At 41.9% G+C, this 10,497-nt stretch overlaps 1 pseudogene; it reads right to left on the reverse strand.

Moving 5' to 3' along the window:
• Positions 1-542: 542 nt before the first annotated feature.
• On the reverse strand, positions 543-9,550 carry LOC127103075 (uncharacterized; annotated as a pseudogene).
• Positions 9,551-10,497: the final 947 nt, after the last annotated feature.

The following is a 10,497-nucleotide window of genomic DNA, read 5'->3' on the forward strand; positions in this document are numbered from 1 at the left end:
TAAATAACGCACGGTGGCGGCTCTGTTGTTTCTTTCTTTTTCCCGCCGGTTTTTCGCGCGATGCGACAGAACTCACTGCACAACTCTTTCATCATTTTGTTGTTCAAGTTAGATCCATTATCAGTAATGATCTTATCTGGCACACCATAGCGGCATATGAGCTGATTCTTGATAAACTTCACGACCACCTGCCTGGTCACATTTGCATATGATGTCGCTTCAACCCACTTGGTGAAGTAATCAATTGCTACGAGAATGAATCTGTGTCCGTTGGACGCTTTGGGCTCTATCATGCCAATCATGTCAATTCCCCACATGGAGAAAGGCCATGGTGATGAAATCACATTCAGAAGTGTCGGAGGAATATGAATCTTATCCGCGTAAATCTGACACTTATGGCATTTCTTCACATATTTGCAGCAGTCAGACTCCATTGTCAGCCAATAGTAGCATGCTCTCAACATCTTTCTAGCCATGGCATGTCCATTGGAATGGGTACCAAATGAACCCTCATGGACCTCAGTCATCAACAGACCTGCTTCGTGTCTATCCACGCATCTGAGCAGAACCATGTCAAAATTTCTCTTATAAAGCACATCGCCATTGAGGTAGAAACTGCCTGACAATCTCCTCAAAGTCTTTCTATCTTTCACAGATGCCCCAGGCGGGTAAACTTGGTTCTAAAGGAAACACTTGATGTCATAATACCATGGCTTATCATCTTTCACTTCTTCTACTACAAATACATGAGCTGGTCTGTCCAAGCGCATCACAGTGATATTGGGGACTTCATTCCAAAATTTTACCATAATCATTGAAGCAAGTGTAGCAAGAGCATCTGCCATCCGATTCTCATCTCGAGGAATATGATGGAAGTCAACCTTAGTAAAGAACGTTGAAATCCTCCTCGCATAATCTCTATATGGGATGAGACCAGGCTGATTCGTTTCCCATTCACCCTTAATCTGATTAACAACAAGGGCCGAATCACCGTAAACATCAAGGTGCTTGATCCTTAGATCAATACATTCCTCCAATCCCATAATACAGGCCTCATACTGTAACACCTCAAAATTTTCCCTCCTCTTCTTGGGACTAGTTTGACACATTGCATTTCATGTTTTAGGACATTAGGCATTTCATTTTTGCATTTCATGAGAATTGAGAGAGTCATCCTCCAAATTCTTTTCAGAAGATGGAGAGGTTGCATGATTCAAGCCTGAGGGTCTCTATGAATTGATTGTCAACCATCTGAGGGTTTGCAGTGCATTAGGGTTTCCTGATCCCTCAATGGTCTTGAACATTATCTTGGTTGCAAGGATATATTACCATCATCATGGTTCTATCATCACCAAGGATTTCAGAGTGCATCCTCAGGTTCTTTTGGATTAGGGTTTTGACCTCTGGTCAACCCTGATCATTGACTTTCTTCCAGCCAGGGTTTCTCAAGGAGATGAGGCATTTTATGGGATGAGGATCGCATGAGTGTCATATTGAGCTTACATGAGCTAGGGTTTCATTTTTGAGCATTTTCCCCAAGTGGTAGAGGTTCAAGCTGATCAGGGCATGTCAACGTCATCTGAGGACCACAAAAAGTCAATTGTGCAAGAGCTGAGGGCTATGAGGTGGGGAAATGAGTTGAGACACCTCAATCATGTTCAAAAGAGGTTCATTTGTCATTTCAAACATCTATCTTGAAGATTTTGAGGTCAGGGCAAAAGTTTCCAAAAATGGAAAGTGACCTGTAATTTCAAGTTTCCAAAAATGGCAAGTTTCTGGTCCGCATTCAACTTGACTTTTCAACATCAAAGAAGCTTAAAATGGATTTTTGGTGAACATGAAAGTTGAAGATCTTTCTCTTCCCTTTCCAAAAAGTCCTATTTCATGATCATCTGATGATTGGTTGAGAAGTTATGGCCAAGTGATCACAAAGTATGCATGGAGGTTCAAAATGCCATAACTTTTGATTCAAAACTCCAATTTGGTCCACTCTTTTTGCAAAATGCTCCTTATGACCAAGAGTTTCCAAATCAACCATTTCCTTGCATGGAAAAAGCTCATGTGATAACTTGTTCATTCATGTGCATTTTGGAGGGAAATTCAAGAATTCAAATTTGGTTCAAGCTACAATCAAATTAACACTTCCATGCTGACCATTGGTTGGTTTTAAGTGATTCCAAGCCCTTGCATGGTACTGTTCACGTGCACATTGCTCATGCTAAGCACACTTGTGCATTTTTCAAAACACCTTATATCTCTCTAATCTCAATTAGCCATTGCCTAATCCTAATTTCAGCATGATTAACACCTCATATAAAAGCCTAATCATAACTGTTTTTGCTCATAACAACAATTTCAAATCTGAAAATTCACTTCCCTCCATTTTTTCTCTCTCTTCAAAACTCAAAATTCTTCACATAATTCTTGAATTTCTCTGCATAATCATGTTTATCATGCATCATTGAGTGGGAATCCAACTCTGGTTTGAAGAATTCTATCCAAATTCGTGCACATTAAGAACTTGAGCATGGAGATGGAATCTTGAAGATGAAGCAGATCTAGGAGTGTTCAACTGCTTCTTTGTGATTAAAGCTTCAAGATACAAGTAGAGAAGTTGATCTGGAGCTTGTGGAGGCTTGAAAGACACGATTTCATCACTGTCATTTCAAGTAGGTGCAATTTTCGACCTCTCTTTTTTGCCAATTTCTTGTGATAATCATGTAGATCTCACTTAGGTGATCATGCTGATATGTTTAGATATTGAAATGGATGAAAAATGAGGAAGATATGTTGAATTAAAGTTTAGATCTAGAATTTGTTCTTGCTCGATTTGAAGAATTCATGAAGTTTTAGATGATTTTGATATGATATTCATGATCTACATGGAGAGAGCTTTCGATCCATATGCATTTCGTTCATTTCTGGAAAATTTGCATGAAGCTCCGCCGTGTACATGGTCGGAGAAGACGACCGGAGATTCATCTCCGCCGTCTGGTTATTTGAGCTAGGGTTTCCTGGCCTTTGTGAAACGCAGCGTTTCAGCGCCACTTGGACAGTCAGCGCGCGGGTTCGATTCCCCGCTTGTGCTTTTTTTTTAAAGTCCATGGGTTCGAGACCTGGCGCATGTGTTTCTGAGTTTATTTTATTTGAGTTCTCATTTTCCTTAAGTGCGTAGGTTCGAATCCTGGCAATGGCATATTTCTGAATTTAATTTTTGATGTTCTTTTGATCCATAAGCGCATGTGTTCGAACCTGGCATGGAAACATTCTGAATTTCTTTCAAATCATTTGTTTTCCCTCCAATATTTTCATATTATTCTATTTATTTCATGCAACTTTAAAAAATCATAACAAATAGAAAAATGCTTCAATTGGAGTCCAATTTTTTTCCATGTTCTTGTTTCAACCTCTATTATTTTTTTGATGTTATTTGCATGATTTGTTTAATGCTGGATTTTTAATTGTAAATTTGTGATTGAACATGATGCCAAATTGATATGTCACATTAAATGTTTTGTGAAATGCTCATGGTTAATCCAATTGGCTTGAAATTTTGCATGCTTGATCCTCTCTCATGATGTGATTTTTGAGTTTTGATTTTTGAATTTTTATCATATGCCATCACTATTTTGGACACATGAACATGTGGTGTGACAATTTGTGTCACATATTTGATGTTGCATTTATGCATTTTCATTTACATATCATTGGAGCTCTTCTGGAGTTGAGTTTTTGTATGATGTTCAATCTTAACATGATAAGCTTGTATAAAAACTTTCATAGCCATTGGATGCTTTTCTGTTTTAATTTGGATTTTCTAATTTGATTGTCCACTTTGTGCACCTTTGCTTGCCTTTGCTTCACATTGATCATTTGGTGCCTTTTCTTTATGAATTGGTCTTGGTCCTTTTGAGGACACTTTCTTGTTTGTTTGAATGTGCTTCATGTGAAATATTGACTTCTGTTTTGACCATTTGACTTGCCTTTGACCCTAGTCTTTGCACTAGTGGTTTGTACTTACCAATTGAGCTTTGTGTTTCAGGTTTAAGCATTTGGCACTAATGGTTGGTTGGGTTTCACTATTTGAGATGCAAGTTGCTTTGATTACTAACTCTTGTTATCTTATAGGTCAATTGATGTGATAAATTCACTTGAGTGCTTGCACTTGTGACTTGCATTGTGTAGATATTGAATGGTTCCACTGTTGACTGTTGGTTTTTCTGTCTGAGATACTAACTGGTTAGCTTTTGTACAGGTACATTAGTCGCTTGCTAGCTAGCTTGAGCTTTGCTTTGGAGTGTGGTTGATACACCACTGAGGTTGTTTAGCCTTCTCACTCCATGTAGTCTGGAAGCCCTGTCACTTTTTTGGCAGGCATTTGGCTGAAGTCCTCCTTAAGAGGCAATGTTTGTGTTTGTTTACCTTTGTGCCAAAGACCTCTAAATGAGGCATGCTACTTGTTAAGTCCTCCTAAGTGAAGAGGTAATTGACAGATAGAAGGGATTAGCAATCAATCCCCTGTTATTCAGTGAGTCGTTCATTATGCTCGCACTACGTGCTGATGCTCTTGAACATAACCCAAGATCTTTGTATATAGTCAGTCAAGTGGAATAGGGTCCCTCTTTCTGGATCCCCACGCTTTCTTTGTCATAAGCTCACCCAGGCCAGGGTTAAGAGCATGAGGTCTCATCCTCATTACCATATTTCATCAGCTTCACCCTAACTCTCAATGTTAGTGGTTAAGAGCTTTAGCATACCCCTACAGTTTTGGCTTGTTTGTCGAGGTTGATATGACCCCTCTTGACTAAAGGCCAACCATTTGTCTGAGCCTCTTGTTTGTATATAGTGTGTGATGTTTGATCATTTGTGATTGGTGTTTATTTGCTGTTTGAACTGACTTGCTTCCTGTGTGAGTTAGATGCATGATTAGAGACCTCAACTTAGGGATATCTGATTGCATGACAACTTTTAGGCTCGAGTCTTCGTCTCCCTATTAGTTTGTTTGCTTCCCTGGTCTCTGGTTAGGAGAGAGTTTCTCCCATGTTAAGGCGAACTACGTCGCCCTGATTCTCATACCAGATGAGATACATAGGCAGGAGATCGAGCGATATCTCTCCGGGCAACCTTTTTCTTTTTTTTTTTGTGTGTTTTGTGTGACAACTATTAGGCTCGAGTTCCAGACTCCCTATTAGTTTGTCTGTTCAACCTTTTTTTTTGTGACAACTATTAGGCTCGAGTTCCAGACTCCCTATTAGCTTGTCAATCTGATAACCTTTTTTCTTTGGTGTTCGCTGGTTAGCGATTTTTACTTGTTTGGAGTCGGATGTAAGTCCATGTATTGGCATTCTGTTTCCTTGTTTGTGTTGTTTGTTTGGAGTCGGATGTAAGTCCATGTATTGGCATTCTGTTTCCTTGTTTGTGTTGTTTGTTTGTAGTCAGATATAAGTCCATGTATTGGCATTCTGTTTCCTTGTTGAGTGTTTCTTTTGACGTCTCAGTGTCTCCTTTTTGTGTTTTGTTTCGGCGTGCGTTAGCCGAGCTACGAGTGCTCTGATTCTTACTCTGGATAGAGAAGATACGTAGGCATAGGATGCGATGTCCTAGCGAGCATGTTTCCCATTTCCCCGAACTACGTTGGCTCTGATGTTTGTTTCTGACAAACTACGTAGGCCCAGGATGCGACATCCTGCCAAGTCCCCTTCCTCCGTCTTCTTCCACCTGTTTTGCGTGCATTTTCTTTGAGCAGTTTTTATCAGCAACCTTTTCCTATTCTTTTGAGCGTGGATCCCGTCGAGTACGGAGGACGTGAGGGGTGCTAATACCTTCCCCTTGCGTAACCGACTCCCGTACCTTGCAATCTCTGGTCGTAAGACCGTTCCTTTTCCCTTTCTTAGGTTAGTCCTGCGCTCCCTTTCCGTCATAGGATGAATAGCGTCGGTGGCGGCTCTGTAAAACTGTGTTTTTTCCGCCGGTTGTTTTTCGCGTTGCGACACATACTCAGCCATATTATTCGTGCATTTGAAAGTTAGCCTTGCTATAAAAGGAATATGTGTGCCCTGAGGAGTAATAATCACTGCCCCAATACCATTCCCATACTGATTTACAGCACCATCAAATACCATACTCCATCGGGAACCAGGTTCTGGCCCTTCATCGAGTGTAGGCTCATCGCAATCTTTCATTTTCAAATACAGAATCTCCTCATCTGGGAAGTCATACTGAACTGACTGATAATCTTCAATAGGCTGATGTGCCAAATGGTCAGCCAAGACACTACCTTTAATAGCCTTCTGAGCTCGATACTCAATATCATACTCAGATAACAACATCTGCCAACGGGCAATCCTCCCTGTTAAAGCAGGCTTCTCGAAGATGTACTTGATTGGGTCCATTCTGGATATCAACCAAGTTGTATGATTTATCATATACTGGCGTAAGCGCTTGGCAGCCCAAGCCAAAGCACAACATGTCTTCTCAAGCATCGAGTATCGAGACTCACAATCAGTGAACTTCTTGCTCAGGTAGTAAATAGCATATTCTTTCTTCCCTGATTCGTCTTGCTGACCAAGGACACAACCCATTGAGTCTTCAAGAACAGTTAGATACATGATCAAGGGTCTTCCCTCCACGGGCGGAGACAGGATCGGAGGTTCGGACAGATATTCTTTAATACTATCGAAAGCTTTCTGGCAATCCTCGATCCAATCATGGGACTGATCTTTCCGGAGGAGCTTGAATATTGGCGCACATGTGGCAGTCATGTGGGATATGAATCTGGAAATATAATTCAAGCGGCCAAGAAAACCTCGGACTTGCTTCTCAGTTTTGGGCGCAGGCATCTCTTGTATTGCTTTGACCTTTGCGGGATCAACTTCAATACCTCTTTCACTGAAAATAAAGCCCAATAACTTGCCGGAACGGACTCCAAATGTACACTTGTTGGGATTCAGACGAAGCTTATATTTTCTCAAACGCTGGAAAAGCTTCAACAAGTGCTCTACATGTTCAACTTCCGTTCTTGACTTAGCAATCATATCATCAACATATACCTCAATCTCCTTGTGCATCATATCATGAAACAAGGTGGTCATAGCTCATTGATACGTGGCTCCGGCGTTCTTCAAACCGAAGGGCATCACTCGATAACAGAATGTTCCCCAAGGTGTGATGAATGTTGTCTTCTTCATATCCTCGGGTGCCATCTTGATCTGGTTATATCCGGAAAATCCATCCATAAATGAGAAGACATTGAATTTAGATGTATTGTCTACCAACATGTCAATATGTGGTAGAGGAAAATCATCTTTCGGACTAGCTTTATTCAAGTCTCTATAGTCCACACACATCCGGACTTTTCCGTCTTTCTTAGGCACGGGCACAATATTGGCCACCCATTGAGGATATGTAGAAGTCACCAAAAACCCCGCATCAATTTGCTTCTGAACTTCCTCTTTGATCTTTACTGCCATATCAGGATGAGTTCTTCTGAGCTTCTGCTTCACAGGCACGTACTCAGGCTTCAAGGGTAGGAAATGTTGCACAATATCAGTATCTAGGCCTGGCATGTCTTCATATGACCATGCAAAGACATCGACATATTCTCGTAGCAATTCAATCAACCCTTTCTTAACAGATTCTTCCAGGAGTACCCCGATCTTCACTTCTCGAACGCAATCCTCAGACCCCAAGTTGATTGTTTCCAGATTCTCAAGATGCGGCTGAATGTTCTTCTCTTCATGCTCAAGTAGACGGGTAATCTCGTCAGGAATCTCTTCAACATCATCTTCTTCCGCCTCGAATACAGGGAATTCAAAATTGGGAGATGGTGTTGGATCATTATGTTCAATGGGTTTGATCAACCTGCATAATGATTTTGGATATGAAAAGCTTTAGAATTCAAACAAGGCAAATCATTATGCATATGGAAAGATTGATTTTATTCTATTTTTTAGGGTTTTATGTGATCACCAATTTCATGCAAAAAGCAAAAAGGGAAAATAATTGAAAAAAACAAACATTTAACATGAATTTATTGAATGAAAACATCATTGTATTTATGTTGCCAACAATGTCATCACTTCTCCTTTTGGCATGGGAGAAGGGTTTTTAAACAAAGTGATCATTACGTTGACTTGTGGATAATTGTAGGAATATCTACAGCGACCCAATTGTTGCAGACCCCTCCAGGGATGATGAAATTGCCAGAATCCTCTGTATCTTCTTCCAAGACAGCAGCAGCTTCTTCATCCCGACCTGCGTGGATGAAACCTCCACTCTTGAATAGCCCCTTCTCGTTGAAGATCCCAGAGGAAAAGCCTATGCCAGCCCGAGACTTATTGTCTTCTAGCTCAATCATTTTTCCTAGACCAGCAGTTGCACCACACTCAATGGCCAACTTCGCATCTCTATAGGAAGTAAATGAATGAGTTCTCTTCTCAATAGGCTCAGCTATAGATAAAGCTTGGAAAGGAGTTCCAACTTCATCTTCAGCATCTATATATGAGAAGGAAGACAAGTGGCTAACTAGAAGAGCCTTTTCTCCCCCTACCACCACCAGCTTCTTATTTTTCACGAATTTCAGTTTCTGGTGTAGGGTGGATGTCACGGCGCCCGCCTCGTGAATCCATGGTCTGCCTAAGAGACAGCTATACGACGGGTGGATATCCATAACCTGGAAGGTAATCTGGAAATCACTTGGTCCGATCTTAACTGGGAGATCAACTTCCCCAATCACCATTTTACGCGACCCATCGAAAGCTTTCACAACAACTCCACTCTGCCTCATGGGAGGCCCTTGATAAGACAGTTTTGAGAGAGTGGTTTTTGGCAATACATTTAGTGATGACCCAGTGTCCACCAGCACATTGGACATGGCGTCGTCTCTGCAATTCATAGATATGTGTAAAGCCAAGTTGTGGTCTCTTCCCTCCTCGGGGAGATCGGAGTCACAGAAACTCGAATTGTTACAAGCAGTAATGTTTGCAACAATGCTATCGAACTGTTCTATTGTGACATCATGATCTACATATGCCACATCCAAAACCTTCTGTAGTGCCTCTCTATGTGGTTCTGAATTCAAAAGCAAAGATAATACTGATATTTTGGATGGCGTTTGTAGAAGTTGGTCTACAACATTGTACTCACTTCTCTTGATGAGCCTCAGCATCTCATCACAATCTTCTTTCACATTGCCGCTTGGGCCAACAGAAGTAGGAGTTATCAATGTAGAGGGGGACTTAGCAACAGGTGCTGGATTCGGGGTGCTCACAGCATTCCCAATCGGGTGTTCAACAGAATCAGCATTAGCCTGGGGCTTGGGAGGTGCGGAAAACACACGACCGCTGCGGGTCAAACCACTTACATTCGCAATGTTAACGATAGAGGAGGATGGTAAGGACACTTCCTTCCCATTTTCTACAGCAACAGCATTGTAACGAAAGGGGATTGCTTTTTCAGTAGAATACGGTACTTGACCGGCAGGCTTAATGATCAGGGTAGGAGAAGACTTCTGCTTGCTACCGTCATACTTAATGATAACAGGCTCGGGCATCCAGAATACTGGGGAAATTACGTTGACCTCGGGCTCATCTTCGTCAACATTCCTATTCTGAAGAATCTCAATGACTCCTTCATCCAGCATTTCCTAAATATCTTTGCGCACCTGGTGACAACCCAATCGGTTAACCGGGCATATTCGGCATCTCTCATGGTCGCCCTCATAATGACTGTACTCGCATAGCAACCGATGCATCTCAACAAGAGACTGTCGAATATGGCTGACATACTTGACATTGTACTTACCAGGGCAGCCCTGGAGCATGTTGACAGATTTCCCATGCTCGGGCAATGGGTTCTTCTCCACGTTAGGACCTACGTCCTCAAAACACAGAATGCCACACCTCACGAGGTCTTGAACCTTGGTCTTCAAAGGGTAACAATTCTCCACGTCGTGGCCGGGAGCACCAGAATGATAAACACAATGCAATTCGGGCTTATACCACCACTGGGGGTTAGCCGGTATAGCCAGTGGGTCTCTCGGAGTAATCAACTTCCTCTCTATCAAAGAGGGATATAACTCTGCATACGTCATTGGAATAGGATCAAAAGTGACCTTTTTCGTCTCGTAACTCGTGCTGGTTTGATTACCGTTTCGAGGCTGGTAGGCCTGCTGTTGCGGACGGTGTTGTTGCTGCTGATATTGCGGATGTGGTTGTTGATTATTGCTATGTTGCAGATACTGTTGATTGTCTCTGAAAACAGGTGCTATATGAGCCACCTGGTGCTGGTTACCGGCGGGACGCATGGTCTTCCTCCTCACCGAGGGTCTTCTTGGTTTCACATGGGAGGTCACAGCATGTGCCTCTCCATCTTTCTTCTTCGCAAACGCCCCATAACGTTTGGCAGAAGATCCTTCTTCTCTGGTTAGACGCCCTTCTCTAACCCCTTCTTCTAGACGCATCCCCATATTCACCATCTCGGTGAAGTCAGAAGGAGCGC

This window comes from Lathyrus oleraceus, chromosome 7 (genome assembly GCF_024323335.1).
Source record: "Lathyrus oleraceus cultivar Zhongwan6 chromosome 7, CAAS_Psat_ZW6_1.0, whole genome shotgun sequence".
Taxonomy (NCBI): domain Eukaryota; kingdom Viridiplantae; phylum Streptophyta; class Magnoliopsida; order Fabales; family Fabaceae; genus Lathyrus; species Lathyrus oleraceus.